Genomic DNA, 25,767 nt, shown 5'->3' with positions numbered 1-25,767 from the left:
TCTCTTGAACATGTCGGCGACACTGAATGAATTGGCAACATTGACCAAAAATCAAAGTAATGGATGGTATGATAGACCATATGCGGGATAACCATCAAGCAGATAACCCAACTCAAGTAGTCATAGAGATGAAGTAAAAGTGTCATATTTAAGAGTGACTTGATGCCATAAAGTGGTTTACCCCTTTTCCCATTTTCCCTAATCATTGCTGACCATTTCCTCTTTATTTTTTATTAAGCTTGAGGAGAATAACATATGCTTGTTGTATAATTCCACCCTTCAGGTGAATCCATCGCTATGTGATGTTTTAACGACTCTAGCGAAGGTGAAACTTGGTATTGTCATGATGGAAAATTTTGTCGCTATTTGATGCTTTAACGAGTTTAATGACAATGAGAACTCGATCCTTTTCATGTTTAGAGAGTTTGAAAGGGGAAAAAAAAACTCTGAAATTTCTTTTTTGTAAATTTTTCTATCAAGTCTAAAAAAGTGTAAAATAATACAAGAGAGAACCTATTGACCATGCTCAATCAACGTATTCCTTTTTCGTAAATAATCTATCTTATTCCGGAAAAGGGTTAAACTTATACTAAGTAGATTTCATTTCCAATCCATTAACGAGTTGAAAAGGACAAGCACTCGACAATATTTTCATATTTCGAGAGTCTAAAAAGAGATTAAAGAGGACTCCACTTAGAGGAATGAGTGGTGTCTAGGATAGCAACTTGTTCCAGTGATGTTGGAACTTCTCAAAACATGTTGATTTATGTGAAGAGGCTGGCTAATAAGACCACTCATTGCAACTATTCCTCAAAAAGGGTAAAACAACTAAGTGAAAGCGTATGATCGACCAAGTAGATAGTGATGATGGAAGGATAAAAACCAAGGCTCATCTGATGGAAGAGGCTGATAAAATGGCAATCAAGAGGGTTAAAATGGAGATGGGTTGATTTTTACACAAGCTTTAACCATAGGGAATTATGCTTGGATTTAGTTTCATGTTTACACAAGCTTGAAACAAAAAACTATGCTTGGATACAATTTCATGTTTACACAAGCTTGAAACAAAAAATTATGCTTGAGATCGGTTTACATGCCCCCAACATGATGACTCGATTCTAGGTGCATGGCCCCCAAGCTTCATTACATTCACCTAAGTAGACTACTCGTGGCTATCAGGTGGATGGAATGAAGGCTCATTTATGAGATCAAGTGAAAGAGTCGACTGGGATTTTACGAGATCTAGTCAAAGACTCGAATTAGAACTTTGCTCCAGGGGACCTTGTTTCATTTTTTTAATGAGCTTGACACAAGACAAGGAATTATGCTCAGATTCCTTGTTTCATTTTTTAACGAGCTTGACACAAGACAAGGAACTATGCTATGGGATTTGTTTCATTTTTTTAATGAGGTTGAAATAGTAAAATAACTATCCTCATATTCCCTGTTTCATTTTTTAACGAGCTTGACACAAGACAAGGAACTATGCTCACATTCCTTGTTTCATTTTTTAACGAGCTTGACACAAGAAAATGAACTATGCTCATAACCTTTGTTTCATTTATTAATGAGGTTGACACAAGACAGGGAACTATCCTCATATTCCTTGTTTCATTTCTTAACGAGCTTGACACAAGACAAGGAACTATGCTCATGCCCTTTGTTTCATTTTTTAATGAGCTTGACACAAGACAAGGAACTATGCTCATTGACCTGTTTCATTTTTTAATGAGGTTGACACAGTAAAAGAACTATCCTCATATTCTTTGTTTCATTTTTTAATGAGCTTAACACAAGACAAGGAACTATGCTCATATTCCTCGTTTCATTTTTTAACGAGGTTGACACAAGACAAGGAACTATCCTCATATACCCTGTTCATGACCCATAAGAGGTCATGACTTCCAAGAGGTTCTCATCAGATGGGAGAACAATGCTCTGGAAGGTACACGTAGCAAGGAATCCATTAGAGAGATCTGGTTCCAATGCCCCCAGTACATAATGCACAACATCATGAAATTGATCATCAGTTGATGTAGGCATGGAACGTCTTGCCACATAATTCACCCGTGGAAGGGAAGATACCATTGAGACAAAGGATCATTTAGGGAAGATGGTTGACTGGAAGCCATATTTGGACCGAGAAATGAAAGATGGTCAACAGTGACAATTCTGCCTTCATGCGGGAAACACATCACTCGAAAGAGTGTTGAAACAATAGCTCCCATGTCAAAAAATAGTCATGCCCAAGAAGTAAATTGTAATCTAAAGGGCCCGGGACTACCATCGCATTGAGATAAAAAAAAATTCCTCCCAAAGTAATAGGAAACTGAGGAAGGATCCCTAATGGTTGACTAGTTCCTTTGTTAAAAGCCAACAAATTATGGGTAACAGGCACAAGTGGCGGTGAACCGAGTGCTTTCCAAGCAGTGGAGGAAAGGATACTCACAGATGCACCTTCATCTATAATAGTGACAGGTACAATCATATTACAAACCTATCCTATGATCTGGAAAGGAACATAAGAAGGAAGACGACATCCCGTAAGTCGATTCCAATCGAAGGAAGTAACCAAAATACTTGGAGGGGGTACCATAAGAACAAGAGAATTACCCCCTTGAGTTATGAGAATGGGATGATTTTCCTCCTGTCTTGATGGAATAGAAGGGTTTCCTCCAAGTTCATTGGCATCTGACAAAACTAAAAGAACCTAAGTAGTATCATATTCACTCTCTTTGGGAAAGGTATGATTAACTGAAGGTGAAATCGGGTCAACTGTTTCCTTGACTTGTGATCGGTCAGGTATAGACTCATTGGATTTACATTCAGAAAGATTGGGTTTGACTGATAGTTGATTTGGGTAAGTCTCTTTATCAATTAGTGAAGGATTAAGGGAGAGTCTCCGGTAACCAGATCGAAGTCACTGCGGAGAAGCAGGATGGTTATACAACACTCTTTGGCTTCATCCAAATAGGGACAAAGGTGAATGAGGTGATTCCCTTCACATAACCTACTAGGAAACTTAACTTTACCCTTCTTTCCATGAACTTTACTACCACTAGTTGATGGTGTGTCACCAACATGATCTCTAGAAATTGATGACACAAGACGATGTTAATGAGAAGACCATTCTTCTAAGATCTAAGGAATGTCAGGACAATTTTGAAGAAGATGGTCTCTCGTACAAAGTTTGGAAGGATATCAAAGTTTGTGAGGCTTATCAGATGGTTTCTCATCAGAAGTTGCATTCGAACCAATGGTTTCTTGGTTGCCCCCTGTTGAATTTTCTTCTTCTTCTTCTTATTCCCTTTATTTTTCTTCTTATCCACATGGTTACTAGTGTCAATGCTTTTACCAGGTGAAAAGGAAGAAGGGGAGGAAGAAAAAACCGAGGAAGAAGGCAAAGGGTCAACTTTAGGATCAACTTGAGGTTGATTTTGTCCAGTTGGAGGAGTACTCGATTGCAGAGAAATCACAACATTTTGAACCAAGAAGGTTGAAAACAACCATACTGGAAAGCCAATGGAAAATCCCGGAAGGGACAATGTAGCCATATATGGAGCACCAATATTTCCGAAAGGAGGAAAAGGACTAGGATGCCCATCAAAAGGAATTCATTGATTGGTGGACTCTGGAGTTGTTTCCATATGTCTCAACCTAATATCAACTAAGGGGTGACATGGAGGATGTTATCCATAGTCAATTAATTTTATTTTAATCAAAATAACATAACAAACAAAAGAGATATGATCTAGGCAAAAGGATTACCAAGTAACTATGAACTACAGAATACCTGCCGGTGAACCGAGAAGTACGGAGAGGAAATCTCCCTGAATGTTGTGTTCGGTGTATCAGAGTGTACAAGGTGGCCGACTCGGTTACCTATGGAAGGATAGCAACCTAATGTAGTCCTACCATATATACTTGAAAGTACCTGGAGGCCCAATCCGTGTTAGCACTATCTAATGCGAAACCACACAGTGAGAGCATTCCTTTATACTTACATACTATAACACCGCCCTATATAACCAAAAGTACGTGGACGAGCTATGATATACTTACGTACGTGGAATGAGGTATCGCACTCGGAATGTATCGTAGGTAATTAGTGACAATTGCTATGTTTAACAATGTTGAAACACGTCTCTAGCATAGACCTCTAAATGTTATGCGTTAAGTTACAATGATCCATTAAGTTAATTGAGATAAATTTTAAGTTGATCTTCTTAAGAATTTTCCTTTAAAGGTTCACCACGTGATGTATGTTTGCAATTCCTAGAATGAAAATAATATGATAAGCATTATTTTCATTCAATTTGAACAATGAAAACCTTAGCTAATAGGGATATAGCAATCAGATTCTTTTAATCAAAGAACAAATAGCACATCTAATGCAATTTCCCTAAACTATTCCTATGAGCATACACGAATTTTTTCAATGCACAATGCAAGTTTTCCTTTCCAATTCTCTTAATGTTAAGATGAACAAAAGGGAACTGATGCGCATACAGTCAATCAATCTTTCTGCATGAACGAAGACTTTACGATAGTTCCTTTTCAAAAGAAATGAAGACTTTTACGACACTTTATTTTGAACAAAGATTAATCAACCATAAACTAACTTTGACAATGAACTGATAGTGATAAAGAAATCATTTAAGAAAAACTAAACAATCAAGGACAAAGTAGGGCTAGGAGAGGAAACACAAATTAATTTTAGAAGTACAACAATCATTGATCTTTCAGCAAGCAGAAATAGAAGGAAATTTGGGAAAAATCAAGTCAAAGGTGAGATTTTTGACCTAAGGAGGATCAACGTAGCCCTGAATGGGAGACAATGCACTTCAAAGAACTGTCCTCAAGCCAAGGGTTCTTTGCAACTCTCTGTGTCCTGACCAAGCCTGCATTGGTGCTAGAGAGGCCATCCTAGGGGCTTTCAAGCACAAATTTTACCAAAAAACACGTCAAAAAGGTTGAAAGAAGATCATTGGAAGAAATTAAAGTATACTAGGGTGTGCTAGGATGAAAGTAAACTACCTGGAATGATGATTGTTCCCCAGCAGAGTCGCCAATTTGTTATGTGGAATTTTGCATCTAGGGATAAATACAATTTCCCTAGGTGGGTAGTGTTATAGACATATTTGGGAACTGCAACCCAATCACATATGTCTATAAATCAAGGGCTTATAAACCCCTAAAAGTGTTGTTTCATACCCTAAAGGATCAAGGTCAACTGATTACATCATTTCCCAGAATTTCTCCCTGAAAAACTACTTAGAACTGGTCAAAACGGGACCATACAGACTGCTCCATGCTGAGGGTGTGATGCATCTCACCTGCAACACACAAAGGGTGCGATGCATACTGAAAATCCCTTCTGTAGGGTGCAATGAGTGAGAGCAGACAAATGGCAGAGGCAATTTTCTAGGTGGAAACTCAAAGAATCTTCTAGAAACTGCTCATATGACACTTGCCTCTCTGAATTCGCTCAGGGATGAGTAAGAGATCATGAAATCTCCAAGTGAAACCAAGAACTATCAGTGAAATGACACTAATCAAAATCCCAGAAGCTAACTCACCCCCCTGCAAATATCTATATATGGATCCCTCATCCTAGAGATCTAGAGGCTGGAATTTTGTAACTTGTAAGGAGGTGCTATTGGTTTCTCTTTGAGACATTGTATTGTTGGGTGATATAGCTTTTCATGAGGTGAAGAGGGATTTCATGCTGGGAGGATGGTGCTGGATCAGATAGTTGGGTTGTAATCCTCTCTTCTACTTCTACTATCTGTTGGGCCATGAATATGACCACTTTGTAACACTTATTTCATCCATTTTTACTCTTCTCGATTATATCATCTATTATAATTTATCATTTAAATCCATTTTATAAATAATTTATGCTCTCATGGATGAATATTATTTATTCTCCTTTATTTCTAATAAATTGATGATTATGCATTATTTTACCAATGATAGTTCTAATAAGTTGGTTATAACATTATTCACCATTTTTAGCCTCCAAAGTAACTTCCAGATTGAAGATTTGATTTTTAAATCTGCCAACTCAGAAATTCGCTGGTTTAAGGAGTGACAGTTTTGCGGTTAAGATTCTGAGCATATGAAGACGAATTTGAGAAATCCGGAACATGGGTTTTGTCCAGAACGGGCCTAGTTAACTTCATGAAGAACAGTTTGCCCAAATTCGGCTTGTACAGGGAGAAACGCAGGGTTCTTTGAGCACAATTTTCTCAGATTTGCAGTTGCGGCCGCCCTCCAAACTTTAGCTGCAAACCCAAATTCATCTTGCTTTTGTTGAGAGATGAAAGGAAATATATTTTCTTGTTGATCATCTGGTTAGAATCAACCCAAATTTGTAAAACAAATCATGTTGTAATTATCTATGCTCTCTGATCTTTCTCTATTTAAATGAGAACAAAGATCAGAGAGAAAAAGGGGACGTGATGACGGATTTGGGGAATGGGAAATGATGGACAACGATGGTGGATTATTCATGCTGTAATTCTTAAGCTTTCGCTGTTGTAATGATTCCACAATTGGCTGATTAATAAATGATTTGGGAGTGCTGTTCACTTTTCTCATTCTGAAGTAACCCCACAGTGTCCGCTGGCGGCTAAGGGCCCAACCTCTGGTGGAAGTACGCTGCTGCTGCTGCTGTATATTATCTTTTTGGTTTATGCGTGATTTGTATTATCAGCTTGAATTGGTAATCTGGTGTGTTTTATTATTGCAGCTCTGTTATATTTCATATATTATTCTCTGCAACAAGAAAGTCGTAATGTGCATTCTGATCTTATAACGTATTGCTATCTCTTTAAAGTCGTTAATGTAACATTGATGTTCTCTACAGAATGCTATTGTTATTTAATTGCAGAGTAATCAGGCTGCAACCTTCTTAAGTTGGTATTACTGTATTTGTCCATGGTTTATACTTCATACGATTGTTGTTCAATTGACATTGTGGTTCCATCATGAATTGTAATCGTTACCTCTTTCTAACCAGGATTAATACTTGCGTATCAGACTCAGATTACCGTTTCTTAATATCCCTATACGCTGTGTGTATTATTTATTTTAGCACCATAGGCTGTTCCATATTTCACTTCTAATTAGTTGCCATTCTATTTCTGTTTGTTGTCTGATTTATTTGATTTGGCTTGGTTTTTGTTTGCTTCCATTAAATTAGAGTTTGTCGTTCAGTTCTTTTAATCCCAGTTGCTATTCCATTTACGGCCATTCCATTTTAGACTTGCTATTCCATTTCCCGTTTGCTGTTCTATTTTACTTTCTGCTGTCCATTTACTTGCATTTATTGCTTTGGTGTGAGAGAAGGTCCAAGGCTGTTGTGAGCCTCAGCAAATGCTACCACGCTCCCTGATCCATGGTCCATGCTCTAATTCCTTTTGCATCAATTTCTAGAGGACTGAGTTATTGCTACTATATCCTCGATTGATGGTTGTTTGAATGAATGATTTAGTTTAGAACATTTCAGTTTCTTGCTATTCCAATTAGATTCTTTTTCAAGCATTCATTTACTTTTGGGTTTTAAGCACTATACTGCAAAACATTACTCTTAAGTAAATAGCCGCCTCAGACAGAGTACACTCTTGAAATAAAAAGTTGTCCCTGGGTTGATAATTAATGTGAGGTAATTAGGAGTTCACAGGACACCTTTTTATCGCTCCACATTTTGGCGCCGTTGCCGGGGAGAGTGTAGCCATTTCTAAAGAGTAGTGTGAATCTGATGAGTGCCTGCTAGGGAAGAGTTGGATCTTAAAAACGGAAGGTAAGAACCTGCGTACGGAGCATGTAAAAGCCCTGCTCCCCCGTCCGCTTTCCAGCAGGACTGTTAAAGAACCTAGAGTAGAAATAGATGTTTGAATTTTTGTGTGAATGATTAGGAAAAAGATAGAAATTTTTAAAAAATGAATCGCATGATCTCATGCAAGTGGTGATGTAAGCACCACCCATTTCACTAACCGATTGACAGGAACATTTGAAGAAGGAGCCTCGAAGAAACACATGAAGAACATCTTCTATTATGGTAAGAAATGGCTCACGTTTCTACTTTTGAATTTCCTATCAAAGATCTAGGAGGAGTGACACAAATGCACATAATTCCCCCATCTTTACCAAATTTTCATGGTTTAGCAAATGAAGATCCAGATACATTTTTATTTGAGTTCGAAATACTTTATAGAGGATATGATTATTGTACTAATGATCAAAGATTGAAAGTGTTTCCTCTTACTCTAAAAGGAGTAGCTCTCCGATGGTTCATGAGCCTAGGTGGGAATTGCATCCAATCATGGGAGGACATGAAGAACATATTCTTGAAGAAGTACCAAGACTATTGCAAAGCCAATGAAGATATTTTCGATATGATACAAGGGGAAGATGAAAGTTTGGAGGACTATGTAGATCGATTTCATTACAACCTTCAAAAATCAAAATATAAGAATTTGGAAAAAGAGATCTTAAAAACACTCCTTCTTAAAGGAATCAAAGATGAATTTTTAGAACTTTTAAATCTGATAGGAAAAGGTGATGTTTTTCAGTTATCATATGATGATGTTTGTGAGTTGTGCATAAGGTATTCAAGAGGAATCTCCAAGGCTGGTAAGAATCCTAGAGATGTTTTTTCTTTTTTTTCCAAATCTGCTACAAGAACAGGAGACATAAGAGCTGAAATCAATGATTTACTTGAACATTTTAAAATTGATTCTATTAGCTCTCTAAATGAAAAATTGGATGTTTTGCAGGTTCATAAAAATGAAGAATTTGATGAAATGTTTTGTTCTCATGACCGAAAGGAGCATCTCATAGATATTCACTCTTCCTTATCTAGGATGGAAGTAGCATATCAAAGAGGTAAGAAAGCTGCAACAAGGCCTACAGGTATGGTTCAAAACACTTTTTCTCCATTGTCATACTTGCATAATCCATTATGGAATGCTAATGTGTTAGGGCAGCCATGTCAATTTCAATATAACCACCTATCTTGTTTACAAGTTGGGCATGGTTCATCTTATGATGGAATGACTACTCTCCCTCATCTTGTAGCACAAGCACATTCTTCATATTCTCCACCAGCTCTTTCACAACACCTTGCTTGCCCATCAAAACCATTCACACAACCCAATCAGCCACATCATCAAAATGCTCCATACCATACACATTTTCCTGCTCAACTAATTCCACACCCTCACCATAATAAACCAGTACAACATGCTTACAATGCTGAGCTGACAAATTTACCCACTCTTCCCACCCATTCTATCTCACATGTGTTATTAGAGAAAACCTACAATGAGATTCAGAATGTTGCAAATGCAAAAATTGTAGAAGCTATGGAAGAAAATGAGGTTTCTTTTACTATGCATCAACAAGCTATTTTAAAAGCTCAAGAACTTCATGATATGATGGCTATGCGAAATCAAGAAAATAAAGGATACATTGAAGATTGGTTTCACTCCATCATTTGTTTGCAACATCATTCTATGCTTCAACAATCTTTGAAACCATCTTTTCAAGGGAAGTTGGCTTCTCATACCCTAATTTTTATCAACATGCATTTTTCGAATTTGGGTATGTGCATACATGAGGCCTTATTTCTAACATGGTTCCACTGGAAATACTCTTATACATAAAAATAATCAATTCTCAAATAAGAGTAGGATAGTGGAGAAAATAAAATAAATAAAGAAATAAAACAAACACATTTTTTATATTTATTTTTGTAAAACTAGTTGTTTTTTTGTTGCAACATGCTATCGAAATCAATATCGATGATAAACGTTCCAATTCATTTGTGTATGTAGATGAATCATAATGGAAATAATAAGTTCTACAAACACTCATTTTCATTTTTATCACCAATTTGAAAAAATATTTGAATTTCATTTTTTTTTGGCTTGCGGGCTTGATGAGATTTCTGAAAAAACAGTCGGGACAGTCATGTTTTGAGGGACCAAAAGTGAATATTTTTAAAACCTATTTCTACCATAGGTAGACCTTGGTGTCTACTTTCCAATCCAATTTGAATCACTCAATTTGGATTTGAAACGAAAAAGTTAGAAACAAAACATTAACAGGGTGTCTAGTGGGCAGCTCAGGAACAGAGTTGGGACAGTCCATTTTTGGAGGCCTAAATGACCATATTTTTAAAACCTGTTTCTACCCTAAGTAGCCCTTGATGTCTACTTTCCAATCCAATTTGAATCACTCAATTTGGATTTGAAACGAAAAAGTTAGAGCCAAAACATTGACCGGATGTCTAGCGGGCAGCTCAGGAACAGAGTTGGGACAGTCAGTTTTTGGAGGCCTAAATAAATGAATTTTTAAAACCTGTTTCTATGGTAGATTCCCCTATGAATTTAGTTTACAATTCAATTGGAATCACTCATTTTCGATATCGTATGGGGAAGTTATGATCAAAATACTGACTGTCTATCGTAAATCAGCACTCTTAAAACTCTGTCTTTCCGGCTGTTCCTTACAATATTTGACCTATCAATTCTTCTTGTCTTCAAAAACTGTTTCTATTGGAGATCAATAAATGAATCTATTTTCATTTCCAATTTGAATCATTCAAATCCGACATCAAACGAAAAATTTATGCTTGAAATATCAACTGTTGGTCTAAGCTGGGTAATCGAAAATGACTCTATTATGCAGGTTGTTCTAAACAAATTTGACATATCATATCATCGAGTTTTTAAAACCTGTTTCTATTGGAGATACACCTTTGAATTAGCTCTCATTTGGCTTTTGAATCACTCAATTTGGGCGAAAAACAAAGAAGTTGTGATTAAAACACTGCTGATTAGTATGGTCGACCACTGCTCTTCCGCAGGTAACAAATAAATTTTACTTTGTTATTTTCTCCTTGGATTTGTTCTATAGAGTAACTACTTGTTAGTTTTTTTGCATAATTCTTGGATTAGGGGAGCCGTGCACCTCTCTTTCTCCATGATTTAATGTTTTATTGCAAGTAGACACTCGTTTTTTGCAGGTCCTAGGAGAAAAAGAACGTCAATTTATGGACAAGTGATTCTTGAAACAAATTTTAATAAAACAAAGGAATTTCATCCAACTCATTACCCAATGGATTCATAATAGAACAAATAAAGAATTGACTTCAATTTCAAGATTCATGTCTTGTCACTGCTGCCAAAACATTTTTCAAAAAGATCATTTTTTACATAATATCATAGTTGTTGTAACTTAATTTACATATTGTTTTTTAAATAAAATGTTGTTTCTTTTCTAATTTCTTTTATATTTTGTGTTTCAGGTGTTGCTTCATTCAAAAGCATCAATGCAGTGAACAGCTAATTCATTCTTTGCGTGTTTGCATTTTATGGTTGTGTATTTTGCTGTTTCTTTTCTAAAGGAACAACATTTATGTGCATTTTTGTCGTTCCTGCTGTTCCTTTTTCAAAGGGACATCATTTTCGTTTCGCTATTTATTTTCTAAAGGAACAGCAGCGCGTGCTTTTACTGTTCCTTTTTCAAAAGGAACAGCAGTTTGAGTTTTTGTTGTTCCTTTTTCAAAAGGAACAGCAGTTTGAGTTTTCGCTGTTCCTTTTTTCAAAAGGAACAACAGCGCGTGTTTTTGCTGTTCCATTTTCAAAAGGAACAGCAGTTTGAGTTTTTGCTGTTCCTTTTTTTTCAAAAGGAACAGCAGTGCGTGTTTTCGCTGTTCCTTTTTCAAAAGGAATAGCAGTTTGAGTTTTTGTTGTTCCATTTTTCAAAAGGAACAGCAGTGCGTGTTTTTGCTGTTCCTTTCAAAAGGAACAGCAGTTTGAGTTTTTGCTGTTCCTTTTTTTCAAAAGGAACAACAGTGCGTGTTTTTACTGTTCCTTTTTCAAAAGGAACAGCAATTTGAGTTTTTGTTGTTCCTTTTTCAAAAGGAACAGCAGTTCGTGTTTTTGTTGTTCCTTTTTCAAAAGGAACAGCAGTTTGAGTTTTTGCTGTTTCTTTTTTCAAAAGGAACAGCAGTGCGTGTTTTTGCTGTTCCTTTTTCAAAAGGAACAGTAGTTTGAGTTTTTGATGTTCCTTTTTTCAAAACGAACAGCAGTGCGTGTTTTTGCTGTTCCTTTTTCAAAAGGAACAACAGTTTGAGTTTTTGCTGTTCCTTTTGAAGCTGTTCCTTTTTTCAAAAGGAACAGCAGTGCGTGTTTTTGCTGTTCCTTTTTCAAAAGGAACAACAGTTTGAGTTTTTGCTGTTCCTTTTTTCAAAAGGAACAGCAGTGCGTGTTTTTGTTGTTCCTTTTTCAAAGGGAACAACAGTTTGAGTTTTTGCTGTTCCTTTTTTCAAAAGGAATAGCAGTGCGTGTTTTTGCTGTTCCTTTTTCAAAAGAAACAGCAGTTTCGCGTTTTTGTGTGTATTTTTGCTTTTTTTGGTATGCATTTTCTTTGTTGTTCCCTACACAAAACACCACTTTCTTTTTGAGTGTTTTTGCTGTTCCTTCAAAAAAAAAAAAAAAGCAACACTTTGAGAGTATTTTTGAGAGCAACCTTTCCTTTCTATTGTGGGATTATTCATAGTTCATCTCAACCACATTTTCCTGATTCTTTTTCATGGCATGAAGTACACTACTTTTATAAGGACAAGAATTATGGATTCTATTGAAGCAAGTTAATATCATTCACGTTATGATCTTTAACAGGACAGCTCCTTGATGATAGATTCTTTTCAGAAGGGACACAATTATTTATATATCACTTTACTGCATTGTTTTCTATTGAACATGATATTGATTGATCATCTTAATACCATGCTGGTTCCACCCTTCCTGGTTATAATCTTCTCTGTCTGTAATAAATGAGATTATGGGTATATTTTTTTCTATTGACATGTTCAACTTCTTCCGCCATCCCTGCTGTTATAGACATTTTTGTGCCTTACAGCATGAAGCATGAAATGTCCATAATCTAAGGGATCCAAAATCCCTAAACATGTTGTTCCTACCCCTAGAGGAACAAGGTCAGCAAACCACAGCACTAAAAATCAGTTCTCCACCTGAAAACACTCAAAAACAAGCAATTTCTGGATCATGTCAACTGCTCCACTGAGCATCTGCGCTGAATGTCAACTGCCCTTCTCTGTACCTGCGTTGAATGTCAAATCCAACAAAGGCTACCTGTGCTGAGCGAGATTGGACAAGTGGCACAATCATTCTTCAAGGTGTCAATGCCCAGGAAGCTTCCAAAATGACACTTGGATCAGGGAATTCGCCTAGTGATGAGTAAGAGGTTCTTAAACTCCAAGTGGAAGCAAGGATCTCCAAGTGGACTCAAGAACTGAAGTATAACTGAAGTGGGAGAGGACACTAGTCAGCTCTCAAGCTGACTCATCCTTTCTCCAAATCTCCTATATATAGAGCTCTCTCATGAGGTCTAAGGAAGCTGGAATTTGGTGAATGTAAGGAAGTACTGTTGGTTTGAGTTTAGAGCTATTGGATGATTGCTTTGAAGGAGGTGAAGAGGAGATTTCTTTCTGCTGGGAGGTGTTGTTGGATTGGGCCTCTTATGGTTGTAACACTCTCAAAACTTTACTTCTTCCATTAATAAAGCATTTGAGGTTCTTCTATATGCATGTGTCTCAATGATGTATTGTTGTACTTGTGTATTTGATTTATTCTAATCCCTGAATCAATTATGAATGTATGCTTCTTGTAGTTTCCCTCTCTTGCCTTTTTGCAGGATCTTTGTGTAGCTGGGCCAGTGAAAGAGCAAGGAGCTGGGAGCAAGCAGCAAGGAGAGAAGATTGGATCAATCATTAGCGGAAGACATCGGTTAGTGGATCTCTTTCTCCCCTATTCTACTTTCATAAAGAAGAAACCTTAGATAGCTTTGCTTTCAGTTGTTGCTGAGGTACTATCACCCTTAGAGTGGGATAGGGTCATTCCGTATTGGATACTTTTCCCTACAACAAACTGGCGACTCCGCTGGGGAGCGTATCTTGTTGGTTGTTTGTGTTTTTGTTATTCATTTCATAAACACAGGGAGTACTGAATCGAACTGCATTTGGATCTTTCAAATGCAAAGTAGAGGGCAGCTACTCTAGCTCAGTTTCTGGGCATGTTTATGATTTGAAGAGCTGATCCACAAAGACTCTGAACAGCTCTTAGTGATAGCTTTTCATCCTCCTAATTACCCTTTAGTGTGTACTTGACTGATAGCTTCTGATTTGGCCAAAAACTGTGAATTTTTGAGCAATCTGTGACCCGGAAACCAAGAGAAACGCAAGTTTCTCTCTTCATCGCAGGCACTGTGAAGGTAGTCTGCATTTCAGTGCAGTTCCCGAAGGGGCTACCTGCGCTGAACCAGTCTTGCCTTGTGCTACTGGGGTTCCCTGCTGTTTCTTGCCCTGTTTTCACCCTTGTTTTTGCAGCCTGTTACCAGTCAATGTGCCTATCTGAAACCAACTTTCCTTGCCACTATTCTGCCTCGGTTGTATAAAGAAACTGTGATAGTTCTTTGTGTATTTCTTACATCATTTGCAGTTTCCCATAACGAAAGTGAACTAGTCTTGTTGTGGCCTCTTAGATCTAGACCTCTGATAAGTGTCGTATTGATCTTAAGAGTTAGTTTGTTTGCTGTTCATCGCTGATTGAGCTTTTGCTTTCGTCATATGGTTTGAATTTATATATTTCTAGTGTCGAAACAAGTAAATCTTAAGGTGTCTTGACTTTGGACAAAACTTGTTTGCTTTCACTTGAAATTGAATTCAAGATTATACAACTTTCTTTTTGTAATACATCAACATTAAGAAAGAGAAAAGAAATACCTGCATTTTGCATTTTGCATTTGTAAGTTTGCGCGTTGATTTAGGAGAAAGTGCACTAGTGTGTGCTCTATGATCCGTGTGAAAAGATGATGTCTTTCTTTTCCCTCAGTAGTTAAAGATTTTCATAAGTCGAAAAGATTGAATAAAGCTTGCTTATCGTCTTAGACTGCATTTAGGAATTTGTACCAATACATCTCGTGGTGATCCTGAAAGGCAAACTTTAAAAAGATCAACTTAAAATATATTGAATGAACCTAACAACGCTTTGCAACATAACGCTCACAGTAGAGGTCTAGGTAGAGACGTGTTTCGGCATCGTTAAACATAGTGACTGTCGATCTCTACGAAGGTGGGTGATTCCTCCTGAGAGACGATAGCACTAATACGGACTTGTGCTCCCACGTACCGTCGCGTATATATTGGGAGAACCCTATAGGAACAAAGCCTTTATCCTTAGGAAGCCGTGTCGGCCACCCTACTGATCGCGATGCAGTGAACACAGCATTCACGAAGATCGACCACCCGTACCGTAAAACGTATTCTGTGGTTTCGCGAAAGGTTTGGCACACCCTCTGCCTAGATCTCCAGAGCAGTTTCTTTTCGCCTTTTTCAAACTCTATAACTGAAAAAGTCCATCCGAGCATTTGTCACTTCGGGCTCGTTAAAACATCGAAGGAGACTAGAGTCATCTTTAGCTTTTTCTCGACTCTTTAAAACTGAAAAAGCAAGTTGTGTCTAAAGCGTCGTTAACAATTTATTTTAAACGGAACAATCACCCTTTATTCCTGCATTGATCTTCAAAGTTAGTCTACCTTCGTCACAAAGTTCTTGTAGAATCACTAGGAAATCTTTTGGATAGACTAAATATGTCTGAACAACCGTCGACATCCAGGGCTGTGTCATCCGACACAGCAGCGGCAGAGCCTCCTGCTACTACTCCAATGATGTTCGCTGGTATACCATCTGTCCCGGAAAATTGTCAACAACAAGCTGGAGTCCAATCAGAGACTGTTTCGACGACATGGTTAGTTCCTATTTCTTCATCCGGATTATCATCTGGTATTTCTTATGTTGAAACTCAACAAATTAATCCAATGTGTCTTCAAAGGCCAATCTGCCCTTTAAGTACTGGATTGCCACCATATGGAGGGCAGTATGCCTTTTCATTGTTCCCCCCCGGAGAACAACCATATGGGAGTTTGCAACAAAGTTCAGGTCAAACTAGAATTACATCCAGCGGATGGGTACCAATACTGCCTCAGCAACCAAGGGTTGCATATTCAATGCAACCAGTCCACCCTGTGTCGAATGTTGCCACTATACCTGGTATGTTGATTGCGTCGCAAGTACAAGCGCTACCTGTTGTATGTCAACCCCAAGTTTCTCAGGTTGCCATACAACAGCCTCTTGTCTCAACAACTCAATCACAACCTCCGGTTAGTGCCTCCTTATCTGGAGCGACTCAGGCTCAAACGAGTACTATGACTCATCATCTTGGTCAATCATCCAGTATTGGACAACAGCAAATGGTCCAACAACCAGAGCTGGTTCAAACTCAACAACCGCAATTCCAGCAATCATATCAAGGACCCGAGCAACAAGTCTTTGTAAGTAATGGGCAACCGCATAATAACAGTTATGCCCATCAAACTTGTCAAAGTTGCCAGCATCAAATACATTATGCTGGTATGCAAAGACCCACTGCTCAGGCGATTCCATCTTATCCTGGGTATGCTCCGCCTAACTTGAATCAACAGTTGCCCTTTGTAGCAACTCTAGAATTACCAGATCTAAACCAGCTGACGAATGATCCAATTGCTTATGCCCCTTGGTGGTCAGCGATTCCGCATAAACTTCCATCGGACATTCCTAAATTCAATGGAAATCCAGGTGAAGACCCATCGAATCACGTCATGACTTTTCATCTGTGGTGTTCGTCGAACACCCTAAACGATGATTCGATAAGGCTTCGCCTTTTTCAGAGGACTTTGACAGGTCCAGCGGCTAAATGGTATATTGAATTACCTAGAGCCTCTTTCGACAATTTCAGTTCCCTAGCCACGACTTTCTTAACCCATTTTCAATTACCGATAAGGTATGAAATTGGAACAGAAATCTTAACCAATTTCAAGCAAACAACAGCCACACATATATCTGATCATATACATGAGTGGCATCGTCGTCGCAGAATGGTGAAGACTTATGTTCCAGATCAGCTATTAGCTGAGTGGTTTATAAAGTCGCTACTTCCTGCTATAACGGAAGATGTGGCCAAGGGGGGAGTCGTAACAGAGGAGCAGGTTATTGCTCGTGCACAGTATCTAGACTTAGTGTATACTCAGTCTGGCACACTCTACGACAAGATACCTCACGCCCCTAAACCGGAATTTTCAATTCCTCCTCCTCCTAAATCAAATAGCGACTCTCATGCCGGCGATGGCGTGATTGGTGCAACAGACATGAAATCGACAAAGGCTATATCTAAAAAGGCCCATAAGATTTCCATTCAAAATGCAAATGAGGAACTTCTTGCCTCGGAAGTAAGTGCCGTGTCGGATGACAAGGGCAAACGACTGAAGCAACCAGGGGGCAAGAAGAAAAAGAAAGGGAGAAAAAGGAAACCCCCTTCGGGGTGTCATATATCCGATGAGGATCATTGGACAGCAGATTGTCCATACAAAGCTGAGCTTAAAAGATTCTTTAAGAGTTCGAAAACCTCAGCTGTGTTGACTGATCCGTTTCCAAGCCCGGGAACCAAACTGGTTGCTAATCAAAATGCTTCCCAATCCCAAGTGCTTATGTTGTCTGTATCAAAGCAGCAAAATGATGCTTCGACGAGGAATAAAGATTACAGGAATCCAAAGCTGTCGAACAACAAGGCTAATGAACAACCTAGTAGTTCGACAACAACTTTGACCAAAGTTGTGCCACCCACCATTCCTGAACAAATGATAAAGTCGCCAAAGGGAGTAGTGTACAAGTCGACATTTAATCCTCGTGCAAAAATAGCACAGAATTATAATATAGTAGAGGACCTGGCCCAATCGCTGTCCACTATGTCGACACTTGAGGTACCGCAAAATTGCCCCTCCCAAGAACGAGCTTTATTATCAGCAATAGGTGGGATTGGCCCAAGGGATTCCAATCTTGTGGCCTTTGATCATAAAGGATATGACCCTCAGTTACCAGCTCAACTAGCTTTCCTTATTCAAGTGAAATCCCTCAACAAAATTGTTCATCGAACAATTATTGATGAGGGGGCATCTACATGTCTTATGTCGATGAGTTGCTGGAAAAATTTAGGCTCACCACCCTTGTCAAAATCGTCGACGACGTTAAAAGCATTTGATGGACGATCATACACTCCATACGGGATTTTAAGTAACTTGCAAGTTGAACTGGGGGGCAAAACAGTAGAAGTTGATGTTGAAGTAATCGATGGAAACCTCGATTACAACATCCTACTGGGAAGGCCCTGGATATATGCCATGGCCGCAGTTGTGTCGACCTACTTCAGGAAGATTGCATTTCCCTTTCAAGGAGGAATTACAGTCATCGACCAACAAACTTTCCTCCCCGACAGTTCACAAGTTACGGGAAGCATTCCAATGATCCATGGAAGCAATCATTCGCTTCAAAATATTGGAGTAGGTCTCCTAAAAGACCCTGCCTTAATGGGTACTTTTGCCCTACCGCCTGCAAGTGATCTGGCGGAAGTGGCCACAATGGAAACCTACAATATGAAATCTTCTATACCTAATGGATTTGGAAGATTCCTAAACATTTTGTCAGCATGGATCATCGCCCTGATAGAAATACTGTAAATACAGTGGGCTCCGAGGACGGTTCTTATCTCGTGTCAACCTCGTTAAAAAAATGAAACAAGGAGTCATGAGGATAGTTCTTTTACTATGTCAACCTCGTTAAAAAATGAAACAAATCCCCTTTCCGAGTCTCAAAGGTAAACCTTCATTCCAACCACCGAGTTGAATGCAATGAAGCTTGGGGGGCATGCACCTCGATTGGCGTTTTTACGCTGGGGGCATGCAAAAAGATCGATCAGTTTTAGCATAAAGTTCATGCTCGTTAAAAAATAAACGCAAGATCCGAGCAGTTTTAACGTGGTCTTCATGCTCGTTAAAAAATAAATAAAAGCAGTGAGCAATGTTTCCTCTAAAGTTTAAGCTCATTTTTATCTAAAAAAAGAACCTATCCCGGTAAATAACCTCTGTGATCGTAAATTTATCAGCCATAAAAAGCCTTGGTCATGTTTGCACCCGCCACCTCCACCGTCATTTGGCCGATCGTTCACCTCCATATGATTGTTTACCCATTTTGAGGAACAGCTGCGAAGAGTGATTTCACCTAGCCATCCTTGTGACACTGCCGTGATTGGAAAATTCCAACCTGTACCTGGAATCAGTTGCTATCCCTGTTTATCACTCGTTCCTCAAAAGACGAGTCTTCTTTGAGCTCTTTTCATCTGACTCGTAAAATATGAAAAGTTTGCCGAGTTTTGGCCTTCCAGCTCGTTAAAATGACCGGAAGAGCTATCCCTCCTCTAGATTTTAATCTTTTTTGGACCTGAGGGATTATTGCACAAAAAGATCGAGCGCTTGTTTTGTTCGGCTCGTTAAAAGTACCGAAAACGCATCCCTTCTGTATTGTTTTATACTTTTTCGGACTTAAGGGATTAGATGACGAAAAAGGAATTTTGGTGTTAACTTTCCGTACCTTTTCAGACTCTCTAAAAATGAAAAGGACCGAGTTTTCCTTGTCGTTAGACTCGTTAAAATGATTAAATAGCGACAAACTTGTCTTTAGACGAGAACGAGTTTCCCTATCGCTAGGCTCGTTAAAACATAGCGATGGGCTTGCCCGAAGGGCAGGTTATAGAACAAGCATATGTTATCCTCCTCAAGCTTGACAAAAATAAAGAGGTACTGGTCAGAAATGACTGGGGAAAAATTGGGAGAACCTCAAAGCTTTAATGGTAGCAAGTCGCTCTTGAACATGACACTTTTCCTCCGTACCACATCGGGTTGGGTTGTTTCATTCACCGGTCTCATCACCATGGTCTTCGCCAAACCATCCACATTTGGGGTAATGCTACCGATCCATCGCATCAGTGTCGTTATATGTTCAAGAGATGTCGTTCAGAAAGAGTCAACCGTGTCCCATCCACTGCCATACATTATCCTTCATCCATTCATGACCGCCACCCTGAATCATATGTCACAGGTTGTTTTCACCTCCACTAAAATCATTAGCTCCGTTCCGTGTCACTGATGTGGGATTCATTAAGGCCCTCCTTTGACGGATCGCTTCTTATCGACTTCAGCTCATTATCCAAGAAGTTGATCTAGGAACAACCCCCTCAGTACTTTGAAGCTTGCATGCCTCAATGGCAAGTTTCTCACTTCCGGCGACATGTATACATCAATGACCTTCGACCAGAAGATTTTGCGTGGTGTTCGACGCCAAGTCCTTTATTCACACTACATGAATTGTACTGCAATACCTTGAGGGTCATTATCATTATCGGTGATTCCTCTCGCGCTTGTTAACGGTTTTCATTATTGATCGGTAATCAAGCGATGTCTTTCCATGTTCGACTTCAGCGCAATTCTCACATGGATCGACTTGTACTTAGAGTGAAGATCGAACGAGTTTGAAGACCCCGGATCTAGTTTCATCCATCCGGGCTGCGATATATATTCAGGAAATATAAAGACATTTGTCATGTACATCATTGCAGCAGATGATCATCCTACTCAAAGGATGATAATTTCAGCAGAGAGTTATCAGTCTACCATCAGACGATCATCTGTTCTATGTACCAAATGAATTTATAAAGCTGAGCATGGGAATGCCCGCCTCAACTAGATCATGAAAGCAGAATGAAAAATAATGTATTGTATTGTATCTTATTACAGGTCACCTCTCAGCGATTGAATGAACTTCGGATCCTCTGGATAAAGCATTTCACCCGATAAACGACCTCATACTTTAGGGGGCAACTGTTATAGACATTTTTGTGCCTTACAGCATGAAGCATGAAATGTCCATAATCTAAGGGATCCAAAGTCCCTAAACATGTTGTTCCTACCCCTAGAGGAACAAGGTCAGCAAACCACAGCACTAAAAATCAGTTCTCCACCTGAAAACACTCAAAAACAAGCAATTTCGGGATCATGTCAACTGCTCCACTGAGCATATGCGCTGAATGTCAACTGCCCTTCTCTGTACCTGCGTTGAATGTCAAAGCCAACAAAGGCTACCTGTGCTGAGCGAGATTGGACAAGTGGCACAGTCATTCTTCAAGGTGTCAATGCCCAGGAAGCTTCCAAAATGACACTTGGATCAGGGAATTCACCTAGTGATGAGTAAGAGGTTCTTAAACTCCAAGTGGAAGCAAGGATCTCCAAGTGGACTCAAGAACTGAAGTATAACTGAAGTGGGAGAGGACACTAGTCAGCTCTCAAGCTGACTCATCCTTTCTCCAAATCTCCTATATATAGAGCTCTCTCATGAGGTCTAAGGAAGCTGGAATTTGGTGAATGTAAGGAAGTGCTGTTGGTTTGAGTTTAGAGCTATTGGGTGATTGCTTTGAAGGAGGTGAAGAGGAGATTTCTTTCTGCTGGGAGGTGTTGCTGGATTGGGCCTCTTATGGTTGTAACACTCTCAGAACATTACTTCTTCCATTAATAAAGCATTTGAGGTTCTTCTATATGCATGTGTCTCAATGATGTATTGTTGTACTTGTGTATTTGATTTATTCTGAATCAATTATGAATGTATGCTTCTTGTAGTTTCCCTCTCTTGCCTTTTTGCAGGATCTTTGTGTAGCTGGGCCAGTGAAAGAGCAAGGAGCTGGGAGCAAGCAGCAAGGAGAGAAGATTGGATCAATCATTAGCGGAAGACATCGGTTAGTGGATCTCTTTCTCCCCTATTCTACTTTCATAAAGAAGAAACCTTAAATAGCTTTGCTTTCAGTTGTTGCTGAGGTACTATCACCCTTAGAGTGGGATAGGATCATTCCGTATTGGATACTTTTCCCTACAACACCTGCTCTTAAGGAGTATTGAGCCAACCTCATTTTATCATAAAAATATGTAATAACAACAAAATTTTGTTCGCAGATCGAGGATAGGGGGTCTCATTATGAGCCAGCCTACCATGTTCATAAGGCTGTAACAAAGTGACATTCCCATTATGGCCACCACACCAGGGTTATGATCCATTGGATAGCCAAATTATCCTTGGAACAGGAGGTCTCATCACGAGCCGGCCTGATCACTCTTGCTACATCCTAGTGAATGGCAGTGTGATTATCTGGTTACCATGCCAGCACATTGATCTCTTCTGTAGAACAACACTTAAACTCTCTAGTTATAAATTGAGGATTCTGGCTCATATGGGTTAAAAAGCAACCCTGCCGGGGCTATGGACACCTGCTGGCAACAGCGGCTCTGCTTATGGTATTGAAGTTATATCTTATCGTCAATTATTATTATAATACCCTTTTCTTATTTTTCTTTTTTATCAGAGAAGTTATTTCCTTAATCTTTTCCTTGTTTTGAACCTTTATGCATGAGAAATTGTTTTATGATCAATCACATAATTTTCAGCTAGAATACCGTCAGTAAAGCATCTTTTTAGCATATTGTTGTCCTTTTTTGTTTTGTATAAACTATCATCAATCCAAAGCGTCCTATCTCTTATTCATAACTATCTTTACACACTTTGCTCTCAATATAACCATAACTTTCACCGTCCTATCATTCATAAGTGTACTCTGCCTCCCTTACTGATATATTGTTCATTCCATTGCCTTGCCGTCAGCACCACCCCTTTCATATGCTTTATGGTTATGGAACCTATTTTCCAATTGGCGGGGGGGAATGTATGCATTATGGGATTGCATGCAATATGATTACTGCACTTTGCCATACCTTGTTGATTTGACAACATATTAGTATTGCATGTATACATAAGTTTTTCTAATTGCAATTTTGCATGCATCTTATCTGTTGCTATTCAAAGCTAACACTATGGATTCAAGCACATTGTATGCAAAATAGTGCTTTGTTTACAGGAGAACAACAAGTATGGGCTGAATTCTATCCGTAGCATGACCACACTATTGCACTTCACAGTAGAGGCTCGTGAACGTGAACAATTCTTCAGACATGATGTGCTTCCCTGGATTCCACCTTTTGCATCACTTTTAGCACCAACTCTGCCTACATCAGCTTCAACAACTGCCAGTATTTATATGTCATTCCACATTTTTGGAGGTAAAACTTGAGGTAAAATTGCATAGTTTTCTAATTTATTATAAATTTAGGAGAATCTAATGAAAATCCATTTTGAGCATTATTTGTCATCCTTCATTCCACATCTTTACCACTTTCCCTTTTTCAGTAGCATGTCATTTTCGAGTGTGGGGGAGTGTTCCTTTCATTCATTTCTTTTTTATGACCATGTCATTCATATTCTTTATCATCCATTGCTATTCTTATTCATTCTCAACGCCTCCCTTATTCCATGTTGTTTTACACCAAGCATAGACTTCAACAGATAGTAGCAACCACCTCAATTTGTTTTCTAGCATCGCATGAGGACATGCTAATTTTTCAGAGAGGGGGAGGAATTGCTATGCATGATGGATGTTTTCTACTTTCTTCCTTATTTAAGGCATACAATTTCATTTTTACACAGTGCAGAAATTGATTTCCACATATTTTTAAAACTATGAACTAAATTCTTGTAATTTTTGGAAAGCACATACGTATCATTAATACAAACCCACATAATTTCAAGATAAATTGGTTCATAAAATTTTGGAAATCATGCACTTTCACCTACAACTATTTTGTTTATATCTCATGATCCGTGCATCAAAACAATCCGATTTTTGGATCATAAAGGCATTCATATATTATAAATATACTTGCCAAATTTCAACAAAAGCTGGGTGTAGTTTTTGGGAAAATGGTTAATAAAGGTTGTTGTTATTTATATTACATTTTGCTGCAACTTAATTGTTATGCCTTCATCAAGATTCCTAAAATTGAATATTCATTAAGTAAGGAAAAATTCATTTGTTCTATCCATTTCATGAGCTGAGATGAACATATTTTTTTATTGCTTGGTCAACACATGGGTTTTTGTCTTTGGGTTGCATGAAGACATGCAATATATTCAGTTTTCGTTGCATGAGGACATGCAACATATTGAGTGTGGGGGTATGTTGGGCCATGAATACGACCACTTTGTAACACTTATTTCATCCATTTTTACTCTTCTCGATTATATCATCTATTATAATTTATCATTTAAATCCATTTTATAAATAATTTATGCTCTCATGGATGAATATTATTTATTCTCCTTTATTTCTAATAAATTGATGATTATGCATTATTTTACCAATGATAGTTCTAATAAGTTGGTTATAATATTATTCACCATTTTTAGCCTCCAAAGTAACTTCCAGATTGAAGATTTGATTTTTAAATCTGCCAACTCAGAAATTCGCTGGTTTAAGGAGTGACAGTTTTGCGGTTAAGATTCTGAGCAAATGAAGACGAATTTGAGAAATCCGGAACATGGGTTTTGTCCAGAACGGGCCCAATTAACTTCATGAAGAACAATTTGCCCAAATTCGGCTTGTACAGGGAGAAATGCAGGGTTCTTTGAGCACGATTTTCTCAGATTTGCAGTTGCGGCCACCCTCCAAACTTTAGCTGCAAACCCAAATTCGTCTTGCTTTTGTTGAGAGATGAAAGGAAATATATTTTCTTGTTGATAATCTGGTTAGAATCAACCCAAATTTGTAAAACAAATCATGTTGTAATTATCTATGCTCTCTGATCTTTCTCTATTTAAATGAGAACAAAGATTAGAGAGAAAAAGGAGACGTGATGACGGATTTGGGGAATGGGAAATGATGGACAACGATGGTGGATTATTCATGCTGTAATTCTTAAGCTTTCGATGTTGTAATGATTCCACAATTGGCTGATTAATAAATGATTTGGGAGTGCTGTTCACTTTTCTCATTCTGAAGTAACCCCGCAGCGTCCGCTGGCGGCTAAGGGCCCAGCCTCTGGTGGAAGTACGCTGCTGTTGCTGCTGTATATTATCTTTTTGGTTTATGCGTGATTTGTATTATCAGCTTGAATTGGTAATCTGGTGTGTTTTATTATTGCAGCTCTGTTATATTTCATATATTATTCTCTGCAACAAGAAAGTCGTAATGTGCATTCTGATCTTATAACGTATTGCTATCTCTTTAAAGTCGTTAATGTAACATTGATGTTCTCTACAGAATGCTATTGTTATTTAATTGCGGAGTAATCAAGCTGCAACCTTCTTAAGTTGGTATTACTGTATTTGTCCATGGTTTATACTTCATACGATTGCTGTTCAATTGACATTGTGGTTCCATCATGAATTGTAATCGTTACCTCTTTCTAACCAGGATTAATACTTGCGTATCAGACTCAGATTACCGTTTCTTAATATCCCTATACGCTGTGTGTATTATTTATTTTAGCACCATAGGCTGTTCCATATTTCATTTCTAATTAGTTGCCATTCTATTTCCGTTTGTTGTCTGATTTATTTGATTTGGCTTGGTTGTTGTTTGCTTCCATTAAATTAGAGTTTGTCGTTCAGTTCTTTTAATTCCAGTTGCTATTCCATTTACGGCCGTTCCATTTTAGACTTGCTATTCCATTTCCTGTTTGCTGTTCTATTTTACTTTCTGTTGTCCATTTACTTGCATTTATTGCTTTGGTGTGAGAGAAGGTCCAAGGCTGTCGTGAGCCTCAGCAAATGCTACCACGCTCCCTGATCCATGGTCCATGCTCTAATTCCTTTTGCATCAATTTCTAGAGGACTGAGTTATTGCTACTATATCCTCGATTGATGGTTGTTTG

The sequence above is a fragment of the Pinus tabuliformis genome, chromosome 2_1, assembly GCF_031772625.1.
Source record: "Pinus tabuliformis cultivar Carrire ecotype Pingquan chromosome 2_1, CPIR1, whole genome shotgun sequence".
NCBI lineage: Eukaryota > Viridiplantae > Streptophyta > Pinopsida > Pinales > Pinaceae > Pinus > Pinus tabuliformis.
The sequence above is the reverse complement of the archived record's forward strand: the minus strand, read 5'-3'. Positions refer to the sequence as shown.